Source organism: Neophocaena asiaeorientalis, unplaced genomic scaffold (assembly GCF_003031525.2).
Source record: "Neophocaena asiaeorientalis asiaeorientalis breed wild unplaced genomic scaffold, Neophocaena_asiaeorientalis_V1.1 scaffold328, whole genome shotgun sequence".
Classification (NCBI taxonomy): domain Eukaryota; kingdom Metazoa; phylum Chordata; class Mammalia; order Artiodactyla; family Phocoenidae; genus Neophocaena; species Neophocaena asiaeorientalis.
In genome coordinates this window covers 75,919-91,502 of record NW_020174432.1, presented here as the reverse complement: position 1 = coordinate 91,502, position 15,584 = coordinate 75,919, and the positions used below count along the sequence as shown (strand labels likewise).

The 15,584-nt window shown below is 33.5% G+C and overlaps 1 pseudogene; it reads left to right on the top strand.

The window, feature by feature from the left end:
- Positions 1–12,524: 12,524 nt before the first annotated feature.
- Positions 12,525–15,352, top strand: LOC112407568 (actin-related protein 3 pseudogene; annotated as a pseudogene).
- Positions 15,353–15,584: the final 232 nt, after the last annotated feature.

Here is a 15,584-nt window from a genome sequence, read left to right as displayed (position 1 = left end):
AGAACAGCCAGATTTTTATACATAAATTAAATTATGTGACTCCCATGTTTAAAACTTTTCAGTATCTTCCCTTTATACTGACATTCAGATCCAAACTCCTTCTCACTCTCTAGAGAAACAATGCCCTGTCTGAGTCCTATCTTCAGAACCTCACTTCCTGTCACACTCCCTCTTGTCCACTATATTACAGCCACACTAGTCTTCTTTGTGTCTCTCAAACCCTTTGCTACCTAAAAACTTTCACCTATGATTTCTCTATGCTAACACTCTTCCCCTTAGCATCGTTTTCCTATTAAAATACCTCATTATCAAAGAGGATTACTATATTAGTGGCCATCTCATTCCAATATTTCAAATTTTAGATTTTCCTAATATTTCAAAAGTACATTTTTTTGGGGGGGGGGGGGCGGGTACACGGGCCTCTCACTGCTGTGGCCTCTCCCGTTGCGGAGCACAGGCTCTGGATGCGCAGGTTCAGCGGCCATGGCTCACAGGCCCAGCCGCTCCGTGGCATATGGGATCTCCCCGGACCGGGGCACGAACCCATGTCCCCTGCATCGGCAGGTGGACTCTCAACCACTGCGCCACCAGGGAAGCCCTCAAAAGTACATTTATTATTTAACATGTCACAACATGAATAAAACTGTTATTACATGAAAATTCAAAATCAAACTAATCCAAATGATTGGTTTAATTAATCTGTATTAAAAAACGTACCTTTGATGTTATGCTACATATTGGCAACACCAAGTTAAAATAACAGTTGCATTAAATAGCATTTATCATTTTTTCCTAGTATGCCCATTTTAATTATCCAAAGACTCATTTACACCCTACATATAACCTATATTATATTATCATTACAGACAATTTTCCCTCATTTTAATATTAATGTGAAAAAATAGTGAAAGAAAGAAAAGAATTTAAAATTATTTAATTTGTATATTAAGCAATTTCTGCAAAGATGAATGAACTGACAACTGAAAATCGGCTCAATCCATTTTCTATGCCTCAGTACTTATGGAAAGCCAAAATGGGATACTTTGTTCTACTTATACCTATATTTTCACATGAATTACCCAAATCAAAATTACATTACATTCAAAGTTCAAAATTACATTCCTGTTACATTAAAAAAAAAAAAACTATGAAATAAACAAATTCCAAAAATACAGACCTCAAAGAACCTACATTATTAAAGCTTTGAAAATCACAACATGGGATTTATAGAAATTCATTAAAATGAAATTACTGTTCAGGAAATATTAGATTTTTAAATACTATCTGATAGAATATTTACTTAGTTATTCTACTGTGAAAACGTTCATACAGAATATGAAAAGCGTAAGTCCTACTTTTTAACATTTATAAATTAAAATGAATACCTAGAATTCAACTCTCCAAAATAATTTAATAGGTGAGTGAATAGAAAGTAAGCAGATAGGATGTTATCTTTCTCAAATGGTAGTCAAAGAGAGAAACAAATGAGGTGATTCAGAAATAAGAAGTCCTAGACTCTGATCAAAGAGAAGATGAATTAAAGGAGAAGATTCAGAAGTACCCTGATCTGTGGATCAGAAAGATAAAAGGAAAGCTCCTAGAAAATTATATATCAGAAAATCTTCAGCACAATAAGATTGTAAGATGAAGAAAGTAGCTATTAAGAGAACTTATTAGTTCTGATTTTTTTAGTTGTATAAATCACAGAACAAGAAGAATGAATTAGTTGTCCAAGAAACATTAATGGAAATAATAGTTATTAATTTAGAATTAATTTTTAAAATATCAGAAAGTACTAGTCTTTTCTCCTACAATCTTCCTAGCCAAAAATCAAAGCAAACTATATATTATATTTATTATTGAAATAAAGCTATTGCTTTTCAAATTTGCCTTGATCTTTGTTTATCCCAGTCAAATGTCATTTTGTTTCAATAATTATTGATCACTTTTTAAAGTTACTAACAAAACATCTATTTTATTTAATGTCCACTGTAATCTACTAAATAACATAACAATCTTGATTATTTTCTAAAACCTACAAACAAGATACATAACTGACATCATTTAAAATTCAGACAAAGTCGCATCTAATTATATTTTGCTATTGATTTTACTACCTTATTATGTTTCAGTGCCTTAGAGAAAAATCAGCAAAACAATGACATTGTGTGTAATTTTAATACAATTTTTGCTGATTAGAGAAAGATTATTGAATTTATTTCTATTCCTTGGGACACAGTATTCTTACATCATAAAAGGGTAAAACATGTAAAATCAGTTGTGAAGACGCATTTATTGAGTTCCTACCATGGATCAGTCACTCTGCTACATGTCAAGGATAGAATGTAGACAAGACAAATACGGGTCTTGACTTCAACTGGCTTAAATACAGCAACAATTCCAACCGTAGAAATACATTATCAGCTAGTAGGAGAAGCATATCACAATACAGTTTTACTTCAGTTGAAAATGAAACACTGACCAAATTTAAAATAAAATGCATACAAGGTAACATAAAATGGATGAGGGGTTACCCTCAATAATAACAAAACAAAAAGACATTATCTTCTATTTTCATTAAAGGCAAAATGTGAATGTTTTCCTGAATGTTTCGTCTTAAGGCTCCTGGCAGTTATTCTTGTTCTCTCCTAGAGCTCATGTCACTTTTCAATCTACCCATTCATACAACCAAACCATCTACTCCATAGATATAATTCCTACTTTTATGAATTGCAGAGGCTGACTGGTAAGAGCATTTCTGAGTAAGACGGCAGTTATCATGGGGAGTGTGGAATTTAAATCTATGCAATCTTTCTCACATTCTCAAAGAAACTTGCACTTTACAACATAAATAATATTTCTTGCACAAAGATGAAAAGATACAAGTATGAACAACTTCTTAAAGAGTGTATTTTAATCTCCTAATAACTGAAATAAATGGAACTGACATTTTTTAATGTTTCAGACCAATGTGATAATAAATTGCTGGATTTCCCAAATTATGTTTCATAACCTAATGAAATATTCAGTGAAAATAGGATTCAATAGTCACATAAATTTAGTTAATATTATATGTTCTAATACCTTGGAGCATATTTAGACACTCAGAAGTATAACAATAAAGAAACCTTCTTAACCTTTTTTAAAAGAACCCTTCCAAAACTACTTGACCAAAGATTGAATTGGGGGGTAAATACCTCTTAATGTCTTCTGGAATTATTTTTGAAAGAAATATACTTTGGAATATATTGCATATTGGAGAAAGATATTTTACTGGATAAATACAGTTTATATAATTTATACTAAAGTTGGGGGGAGAATTACCTCTTCGTTCTTACTACCCTATGAATTATCCTTGTTTTCTTTTAATATTTCCATGGGATATGAAGTATCAAAGGTGAAAATATCAAACTCATAACCTAACAATTTTCATTTCTGAGGAATGTTATTCCAAGGGCAGTATTTTAATACATACTCTTCAGTATGTTATGCTATTAGAGATAATATTTAGTCTGTACAGATCAGCTTACTTACGTCTGGGGCTCCTTTTCATTTTGTTGTTTTTGCTGGGGCTGGAGAACGTTATTTACCAGTTCAGTGATCCCACTAAAGGGAAACCACCTGTTTAAATAAGCAAATAATGTGACTGAATAACCAAATGAATAAAACAAATGGTCAAATGTTTTCTTATCCATACTAATAAAAATACACAGGCACAAAAGCTACAGCCAATAGAAATATGAGCTCCAATTATCATCCAGGCAGTCAGAATATAGGGAAATTAAGTTTGAATACTTAACCAGTCCACAAGCAGGCAGCAAAAAACTACATCTAGTCAGTATGTAGATGAAGTAAGAAGCTGCAGGCAGCTCTCTTACAAGCCAGAGTCAAAAAGCAGAAGACACACTAGCTGCAGCCTATCCAGTATTAGTGTAAGCTAATACCATCCAAGGTGCAGAAAGCAGAATGTGGCAAAGGTACAGAAGTCAAGCCTACTGAACTCTTAATACATTTACTTACTGTGTCAGTTGTGGTTTGTGCTCTTCTTTGACCCTAAAAAGATAAGTTTGCACAACTGAGTGCACTGTACTAGGAAGAAATTTCTATCTACAGATCTGTGGTCATATAAAAATGAAAAAGGAGGTTTGTTACATAGAAAAGCTTAATGTTTTGCTATAAATTGGAATTATACATTTGAATTAATATGACACAAAAAGGAAAAGTTGAATTATTTGTTCTTAATAGAGGGCTGATATTAAAATTCTACTCCTGTCCTAATGATTCCATGATTTGGTCCTCAAGTTTTCTGCATATTTGCATTAATATTGATATTGAAGCATTTAAAATAATTATTTTAAAGTATTATATTAAACACAGTTACATTTGGCCTACAGAAGATAAACAGATTTCCTCTTTATTTTTCAAATTTCTTCCTTAATATAAATTGAAGTAAAGGCATAAATATTTTAAATAAAATGTAGGGTTTTATAAATGTATTTTAAAAGCCTTACAAATGGATTCATTTACTTCACAAAGGAACAGATAAAGGAATTGGGGGATTATGCATCTAATACCTAAAAATAGCTACTAAAATAATTATGTATATTAAATTTAAAATATTCATAAGCTAAAGTAAATTATTCATATAACTATAACAGACTAAAAATGCATTTAACCTATAATCAAGTCGGTGTTTCACTGAAATAGCACTGGATATTTAAAAGGTGGAGAAAGATAAAACACAAGGATAGTGATGCCTCTGAAATGTGGCTTCCCACACTTTGCCTGGGACTGGTCCTGAGAGATAAACTTATGACTCAGTGATCAGTTGATTAGCTTTTACTTTCCCAAAGAAAGACTAAGAATTGGTAACTAAAATGAGTCACCAAAATCTAGGACTTTCATTAGGAAATTATATTAACATTGTAAATTAAATTCTCTTTAGATTAAATTGATTTTTTCAGTGTGTTCTTATTTTAAATGATATAAGCAATAAATGAAAACGTATACCCTTATACATTTTTGTGTCCCAATGAATATAATTGGTATTTATATTTCTCTATATTAACTAAAAAAGAATATCCCATGTTCTCTGCATAAACTTCAAAAAGTACAATAGTTTTGACCTAGAGCTAAAGCCACATCGTTTAGTATTTAAATAGAGATATAATGGATTAATAGTAAAATATTATATTTAGCACCAAATATAGAAACACACAAATACAAGCAAACTATAGTGACAATGGATTCTACCTAGAAAACTTATCATGTTATTTCTTTGAGAATAAGATACAAAAATCTCTTAACGTTTTAGAACAAAACAGTACCCATATAGATAATGACAAAGAAAAATTACCATACCAGCTCATCAAAATGGAGAACAATTCAAGAGTATCCTTCACCAAATAATATGCATGATAAACAAAAATATTTAAATGAATACATAAAAGAGGAGAAGATATTTGTTAAAGAATTCCTGGGTGATTCTCTACAAGGAATCATATTTGCTCTTAATTAGTGACAAAAGTTTTTACCATAAACAAATTTATATTAATCATAAATCAGTTTCTAATTTCAAAATCTGTACTTGAAAATATTAATAGACATAAAAATTTAAATTACCAATTCAGAAATTATTTCTGGGCTTTGTAAAATATCTATATGTGAAATATACAAACATTTACATCAGCTTCCCAAATAAAATATGTGTCATAAACACGGTGGTAAAAATATTTATCTTGTCTTTAAATCAAGAGTATAAAAATTTTCTTCTTTTGTCCAATATGTTAGATAAAATCAAACCTCAAAGTATCAGACCATAATTAAAATTCATGTTGAGATAATAATTTAAGAACTGGTAATATTAAAAAGTAATTATATATTTTTTTGACAATACATTAACATTATTGACAATGAACTCCTACATTCCTACATTCCAGAAAGTGTATGAGGGGCTTCCAGTTTCCAATAAGATACATAAAATGCTTGGAAATCATCACTCCCACCCTTACAAGAAAAAAGCTGAACAAACCGAAAATCAATAGCTCTTCTTAGAGTCATCAAAGAATTTAGGTCATAGAGCAGGCAAACTGTTGCCATGAAAACTAGAGAAACAAACAAGTGGATCCAGACTATCACAGTTTACCAAGAGTACAAGCCCAGGAGCAGAAGCCCACACCTGGGGCCATTGTCTGTTGGAACACTTTTAGCTATAATTGGCCAATTGCTGGAGACTCACTGTGGACTAGATTGAGAGTTTAAAATTCCAAGGAGTCCCAGTTTGGGGCATACTACCACACTTCCATAAATTTTATCTCCAAAAGCCATACCAATTGCTCACTGTGAAGATCGGAGAAAAATTTCCTCCTGCATCAAGCAGGAGGAAGGGAAAGAAACCATTTTGAAATACTCCCAGAGCCCTCTGCTCTCTTTAACAATCCTAAACTCAAGGGAAAATATTTTACCAGAGCCTAACCAACTGGCATTTTACCAAAACCAAACAAGCCTGTGGAAGGTAATTACCTATTATATCACCCTCTAGCCTTTTATGTGGGAGAAGGACAATACCAAACTACAGCTCCCTCCAGCCTTCAACATGGCGGAAGGCAAATACCTAACTCAGGCACACTAGAAGAATAAGACCTAATTATAGGACTGTTGAATGCTTGTCCTGTAGCAACACCTTACCACCAAATCATTAGAGTTCCTGAACAATAACAGGATTACAACTATAACAACTGCAAGCTTTAAACACTATTTAGTAAGAAGTCTCTAGGCAAACACAAAACAGAAAGGAAGACAAAAATAAAGACAATAGAAGAGAGGATTTTGGAAGATGACAAAGTAGAAAGCAACAGAAATCTGCCCCCCCAACTTACACAATCTGTCTGACATAACTAATTTGGAAATCTGGAGTCTACTGAAGGCTTTCAACTTCAGAAGAAGGCTTGGGCTGTATCTTGCTGTTAATTTCAGTCAATTTGAGCTCTTAGCATAGTGGCAGCTACCCATCCCCTACCACCCTGCTCCTTGGAAAGTAGCTGTTTACCTGTTCTCGGAGCAACCTATACACAGTTTGCAGGAGCAAGAGTGGGTAAAAAAGACACTGTCCTCCAAATATCGTATTTGTGCTCTGATCCCTGATTACTGCTTCTCATCTCAGAGGTCCATACAAAGAGGTAAGTGACCATTGTTGTTGCAATCCCCCCATTGTTGCAAGCCCCTCCCCCTTTGGCTAAGGTGACTTCCAGGATATTTTTAAAGAGCCTGGGCATTTCCCCCCCCCAACCTTTGTTTTTCTATTTTTCTCCTTTTAGAAGCCAGACGTTAAAGACTGAAACATTTAAAAGCAACTGCGTATATGAGAGAAAACAGAAAGTCACCATATTTGCCCAGGGAAAGGAACAGATTCAGAAAAGACCTTAAGTTTGTAACACAACCTGATCCTCAGCACAGAGACAGCCTACAACAAAAAAGAATAAAATAAAATAAAAACAATAACAGAAAATAATAAAACTTAGTGAAAGGTGAGAATCTGATCTCCAGAGTTACCACATATTTAGATTCAAATGTCCAGTTTCCAACAAAAAAGTCACAAGGCATACTGAGAAACAGAAAGTATGGGCCACTCAAAGGAAAAAAAGGAACAACAAAAACTGTCCCTGAAAAACACCTGGCATATCTATTAGACAAAGACTTTAAAACAACATTGGTGGGGTTGGGGGGAGGAATTGGGAGATTGGAATTGACACATATACACTATTGATACTATATATAAAATAGGTAATTAATGAGAACATACTGTATAGCACAAGGAACTCTACTTAATGCACTATAGTGACCTAAATGGGAAGGAAATCCAAAAACAAGGAGATATATGTATATGTATAGCTGATTCATTTTGCTGTACAGTGGAAACTAACACAACATTGTAAAGCAACTATACTCCAATAAAAATTAATTTTAAAAAATTTAAAATAAAAAATAAAACTATCATCTTCAAAATGCTCAAAGAACTGACAATGTAGAGAAAGTCAAGAAAACAATGTGTGAACAAAATGGAAATACCAATAAAGAGAAAACCTAAAAAGAACCCAAAAAGGATTCTGGACTGAAAGTTGTTGGGACTGAGAGCAGGCTACCCCAAGACATGCCACAATGGCATATAGATTATTTTGAATTAAAGTTACTTGAGATCAGTCGGTGAGAAAATAAAAAAACAATACTTAAAAGAAAACAACACTCTGATCCTTCGCTTTCCCCCTGAAAGCAAGAAAGAAATCTCCAGTGTGAAAGTATCCCCCCATACCCAAAGTATAGAAAGCATCCTTATCAACAGAATTAAGAAATTCAAGGCTAAGAAAGCCGTATAAAAAAATCTGTGTGACTTCTTCATTAGTCTGTTACCACAAGTACAAGCCCCTTTGTTAAATCTTCACAAATGATTGTTTCTTTGTCTAAAATTAATTTTTTTTAATAAACAGCCTGCCTTGGTCACTTCAGGTGTTCCATTTCTATGAGACCTCTGTGCATACAAATTAATTTTTTTTTTCTGTTAATCTGCCTTGTGTCAATTATTAGACGAGACAAATTTCCCCCTTCCCAAAAAAGTACAAAAACAGACATGAAAAATTCACCAGAAGGATGCAGAGGCAGATTTGAGGAGGGAAGAGAAATAATCAGTGAACTTGAAGATGAAACAATGAAAAGTACTGAATCTGAAGAACAGAAAGAAAACAGATTGAAGAAAGGACAGTCTAAGGGACTTGTGGGACACCACTAAGCAGACATTGGTTTGATGTGGGAATTCCAGAGGAGGAGAAAGAATATTTGAAGAAATAATGGCTGAAATTTTCTCATATTTGATGAAATACATTAATATAAACATTAAAGACAATGAACAAATTCCCCAAAAGATGAAATCAAAGAGACCCACACCAAGACACAATAAACCAACTAAGTCAAACAAACATATAGAATACAATACCCAACAAGAACAGGAAACGCATTCTTCTCGAGTGGAAATGGGACATCTTCCAGGAGAGACCATATGTCAGGCCACTAATTAAGTCTCAGTAGACTTTAAAATGTAGAGATCACATAAAGTACTGGAGTGGCCAAAAGGTTCATTCGGGTGTTTCCATATGATGTTATGGAAAAACCCGAACGAAATTTTTGGCCACCCTAATATGTTCTTCAAACACAACAGGATAATGTGAGAAATGGAAAACTAGAGAAATCACAAATTTGTAGAAATTAAACAACATATACTTTAAAAACAATGGGTAAAAGAAAATACAAGGGAAATTAGAAAATACTCAGAGACAAATGAAAACAAAACAAAACAAAAAAATGTACCAAAATTTATGGGATGTGGTTAAGCAGTGCAAAGCAAGAAATTTATAGCTATAAACAATTACTGGCTTGGCCAAAAAGTTCATTTGGGGTTTTCCGTAAGGTGATACAAAAAAAACCTGAACAAACCCTTTGGCCAATCCATACATTAAAAAACAAGAAAGACCTCAAAGCAAAAGCCTAATTTTGCACTTATGAAACTAGAAAAAGAAACACAAATCAACCCAAAGCCACCAGAAGGAAGGAAATAATAAAAATTACAGCAGAGATAAATGAAATAGAAAAAAATACAACAGAGAAACTCAATGAAACTAAAAGATAGTTCTTTGAAAAGATTAACAAAACAAAAAATTTTGCTAGATGGCCTAAGAAAAAAGGAGAAAAGAACCAAATTACTAAAATCATAAATGGAAGTGATAACACTACTACTGTTCTACAGAAATAAAAAGGAATATGAGCGTACTATAACAACTTTATGCCAACAAATTGGACAGCCTAGATGAAATGAACAAATTCCTACAAACACAAAACAAACCAAGAAATCACAAAGAAATAGAAAAGCTGAATAGGCCTCTAACTAGTAAAAAGATTGAATCATTAATCAAAAATCTCAACAAAGAAAAGCTCTAGACCTGATGCCTTCATTGGTGAATTCTACCAAACATGAACTAATACCAAAAATGAGCTAATACCAATCCTTCTCTAACTTTCCCAAAAATTTAAGAGGAAGGAACACTCCCTAACACATTGTTTGAGATCACCAATACCATAATACCAAAGCTACACAAAGATGCTACATGAAAAGAAAACCACAGATCAATATCTAAATACTACGCAAAGCAATCTATAGATTCAATGCAGTCCTTATCAAAATCCCAATGATGTTTTTGCCAAAATACAAAAAGTCATCCTTAGTTCATATGGAATCTCAAGGGAGCCAAAATAGCCAAAATAATCTTGAAAAGTAAGAACAAAGCTACAGGAATCACACTTCCTGATTCCAAAACTTACAACAAAGGTACAGTAATCAGTGTGGTACTGGCATTAAGACAGACATAGACCAACGGAATACAATAGAGAGCCCAAAAATAAATGCCATATATACATAAAGTCAACTGGATTTTGACAAGTGTGCCAAGACCATTCCATGAGGAAAGGACAGGCTTTTCAACAATGGTGCTGGAAAATTTGGTTATCCACATGAAAAAGAATGAAGTTAGATCCTTGCTTAATATCATATGCAAATATTAACTCAAAATCAAACAAAGACCTAAATTTAAAACTATAAAATTCTTAGAAGAAATCAGGGACTGTGATATCTCCAGCTTTGTTCTTCTTTCTCAACATTGTTTTGACTATTTGGAGTTTTTGGTGTTTCCATACACATATTAGAATTATTTGTTCTAGTTCTGTTAAAAATGCCATTGGTATTTAGATGAGTACTGTACTGAATCTGTAGATTGCCTTGGGTAGTATGGTCATTTTAACAATACTCTTCCAATCCATGAGCAAGTATGTCTTTCCATTTGTTTGTGTCATCTTCAATTTTTTTCATCAATGTCATAGTTTTCTTAGTACAGGTCTTTTATGTCCTTGGCTAGACTTACTCCTAGTTATTTTATTCATTTTGATACAATTGTAAATGGGATTGTTTTCTTAATTTCACTTTCTGATAGTTCTTTGTTAGTGTATAGAAACGTGACAGATTTCTATATATTAATTTTGTATCCTGCAACTTTACTGAATTCAATGAGTTCCAATAGCTTTCTGGTGACATCTTTAGGATTTTCTATATATAGTATCATGTCATTTGCAAACAGTGATAGTTTTACGTCTTCCTTTCCAATCTGGATTTTCTTTTATTTCTTTTTCTTGTCTGATTGTGGTGGCTAGGACTTCCAATACTATGTTGAATAAAGTAGTGAGAGTAGACGTCCTTGTCTTGTTCTTTTTTTTTTTTTTGCGGTACGCGGGCCTCTCACTGTTGTGGCCTCTCCCATGGTGGAGCACAGGCTCTGGACACGCAGGCTCAGCGACCATGGCTCACGGGCCTAGCCGCTCCGCAGCATGTGGGATCTTCCTGGACCAGGGCACGAACCTGTGTCCCCTGCATCGGCAGGTGGACTCTCAATCACTGCACCACCAGGGAAGCCCTATTGTCTTGTTCTTGATCTTAGAGGAAAATGATTTCAACTTTTCAGCACTGAGTATGATGTGTTAGCTGTGGGTTTGTCATATACGGCAGTTATTATCTTGCAGTATCTTCCCTCTATACCCACATGGTTGAGAGTTTTTATCATAAACGGTTGTTGAATTTTGTTGAAAGCTTTTTCTGTATCTAGTAAAATTATCATATGATTTTTATTCTTCAATTTGTTAACGTGGTGTATCACATTGATTTATGTGATCACACTGATTCACAGATAATTGAGCCATCCTTGTATCACTGGGATAATTCCCACTTGGTCATGGTGTATGGCACATTTACAACATGAAAGCATTCTTGAGATGGTTGGTAGTAATGCATTAATGCATAAATACATTATGAATGTATTTAGTGAAACTGAACTATACACTTAAAAGTGGTTAAGATGGAATATTTTATGTTTGTATATCTTACCACAAAAAAAAAAACTGGAAAAAATTTAAGGACAATAGAGGAAATTTTTAGCCTCTGACACCACAGCTACACCAATTACTAAACACTGCCAGATAAATATAAAATCTGCCACACTAAAGGACTATCTACTGGGCTATCTACCTACATTCCTTTTACCCAATAAACCTTGTCTAGCTTTCAACAAAAAATGCAAGGCATTCTAAAGGCAAGAAAAAACAGTCTGAAGAGACAAAGCACATATCAGAAACAGACTCAGATAAGGCAGAGAACTGGAACTGGGCAAAATAAATACAGTTAATATGTTAAAGGTGCTAATGGAAAAAGTGTACAACATACAAGAACAGATGGGTACTGTGAGCAGAGAAATAAATTGTTTAAGAAAGAATGAAAAGGAAGCTCTACAGATAAGTAACACTGTAACAAAAATGAAGAATGCCTGTGATGGACTCATCAGTAGACTACACTCAGCTGAGAAAGAATAAATGAACTTGAAGATATGTCAATAAAAACTTCTAAAACTGAAAGGCACAGAGAGAAAAGAAAGAAAAAGATGGAACAGAATGACCAAGAACTGTGGGATAATTACAAAAAGGTATAATATACATGCAATGGGAATGCTGGAAGGAGAAGAAAGAAAGAAACAGAAGAAACTTGAAGTAATAACGACTGAGAATTTTCCAAAATTAATGACAGACTCCAAGCCACAGATCTAGGAAGCATGAGGAACACCAAGCAGAATTAATATTAAAAAAATCTTTTACACCTATTCAAACTGCAGAAAACCAAAGACAAAGAGGAAATTCTGACAGAAGCCAGAAAGAAGACAAACACCTTACCTACAGAGAAACAAACATAAGAATTACTTTGGACTTCTCTTCAGAAACCATGCAAGCAAAAAGAAAGTGGAATAAAATATCTGAATTGTTGAAAGAAAAAAAACCCACCAACCTAGAATTCTGTGTCCAGTGAAATTATTCACTTCAAAAGTGAAGGAGAAATATACCTACTCAGACAAAGAAAAATTGAGGGAATTTGTCATCAATAGACCTGCCTTGCAAAGAGTGTAAAAAAAGGGAGAAGAAAATGATATAAGTTGGAAACATCTATATAAAAAATAGGAAGAGCATTAGTGAAGGAATAAATGAGGGCCAAATAAAATCTTTTCTTTTTCTTATTCTTAATTGATCTAAGTTTGTTCAAAATAATAGTAGTAACATTGTATTTGATGATTATAGCTTAGGGATAAGTGAAATGAATGATACCAACTTTCAAGGTACAAGAGGGGAAAATTAGGAATACTCTTTTATAAAGTACTTATACTACCCCTGAGGTGGTATAGTGTTATCTCAAAGTAGGCTTGGATTAGTTATAAATTATTGAATCACTTGCAAACTCTTCAGCAACCACTAAAACACATTATTTTTAAAAAAGGAAGTATAATTCATATGCAAAGTGAGGAGAGAAAATGGAATCAAATCATATAAAATGCTGAACTCTAAAGTAAACAAAGAACAAGGGCAATGATTGGAACAGTTACAAATATGATAGCTATTAATCCAATTATATCAATCATCATTTTAAATGTGAATGATCTAAATTGACCAATTAAAAGGTAGAAACTGTCAAAGTACACAAAACAATAAAGAGAGAGAGAGCACCAACAATGTGTTTTCTACAAGAAACCACTTTAAATAGAAAGACACAGTAGAGTCATGAAGAAAGATAGACCATGCTAACACGAATAAAAAGAAAGCTGGAGAATCTGCATTAATTTCACACAGTGACCTTCAGAGCAAGGAAAATTATCAAAGATAAAGAGGGGCACTCCATAATGATAAAGGGGTGAGTTTCCCAAGAACACATAATAATCCTTAATTTTCAGAGCCTAACAATAGAATATCAAAATACAAGAGGAAAAAAATGTCAAAATACAAGAGGCACAAGAAATATACAAATCCTTTATTACAGTTAAAGACATCACACTTCTATCAGTAACTGACAAATCCAGTAGGCAGAAAATCAGCAAGGATATAGCTGAACTGAATAGCATCATCAATAAAACAGATCTAACTGACATTCTATAGTACTTCATCCAATAACAGCAGAATACACATTATTCTCAAACTCATATGGAATATTCACCAAGACAGACCACATTCTAAGCCATAATACACTCTTCAACAAACTTAAAAGAATACAAATTATACAAAGTACGCTTTGAGTTCACAGTCAAATTAAACTAGAAATCAATTACGGAACAGTAGTAGGAAATCCAAAAATATCTGGAGATTAAACAATACATTTCTAAATAACACAAGGGTCAAAGAATTCTCAAAAGAAATTTGAAATATTATGAATATATTTCACCTGAAGTGAAAATAAAAATGTATCAAAATTTGCAAGATGCAGTTAAATATGTGCTTAGATGGAAATTTCTAGCATTGGATGCATATGTTAGGGAAAAAAGAAAGATTTAAAATCTATAAAATAAACTTCCACCTTAGGAAACTAGGGGGAGAAAAGAGTAAATTAAATCTAAAACAAGCAGAAGAAAAGAGATAATAAAAATTAGAGCAATACGGTAATAGACAGTGGAGACAGTGTCACCCATGTCATCCCTGTGGCTGAAGGGTATGTAATTGGCAGCTGTATTAAGCACAGCTGTGTATATAACACAGGATGCAATATAACATATTTTACATGTATGTAATATAACATATTTTATTCAGCAATTGCTGAGAGATGGAAAAGTAAGAATCCATCAGAGAAATCCCTGGGTACGTTAAAGGAGCACTATAGTTATGCCTGCCCAGATTTGGTCAAAGAATTTAACAAGTATGACACAGATGGAGCAAAGTGGATTAAACAGTATACTGGAATCAATGTTACCTCAAAGAAAGAATTCTCCATTGGTGTTGGTTATTGAGAGATTCTTGGGACGTGACATTTTTTTCATCTAGAGTTTGCTAATCCAGGCTTTACTCAACCTATCTCAGAAGTTGTAGATGAAGTAAATAATCACAATTGTCCTACTGATGTCATAGATCCTCTCAACAAGAATATCGTCCTCTCTGGATATTCAACCATGTTCAGGGACTTTGGATCAGGGACTTTGGACATCACTTGCAAAGAGATTTGAAAAGAACTGGAGATGCCAGGCTGAAATTAAGGGAGGAACTGAGTGGTGGTAGACTGACACAAAAACCTATTGATGTATAAGTCATCACACCCAAAATGCAGTCACATGCAATGTGGTTTGGAGGATCCATGCTGGCTTCTACGCCTGAATTCTACCATGTATGCCACGCCAAAAAGGATTATGAAAAAATTGGGCCTAGCATTTGGCATCACTATCCAGTGTTTGGAGTTAAGTCATAAAATTAACTTCACAGTCACTGGGGTTAGGGAAGTGAGGAAGAAATAATCTTTCTGATTGCCTTTTTTGTCTGGATGGCTGGTTTTGAGGTTTTAACCCTGACTTGAAATAATAAGACCAAACTAAATTACACAGGAATATTTTAGTAAGTTTATCAACATGGGAATGTAGAGGAGAGACAAAATGATTAAATGTTTTTCTTCAGATTCAATATTTGAATTGCATGTGTAACAA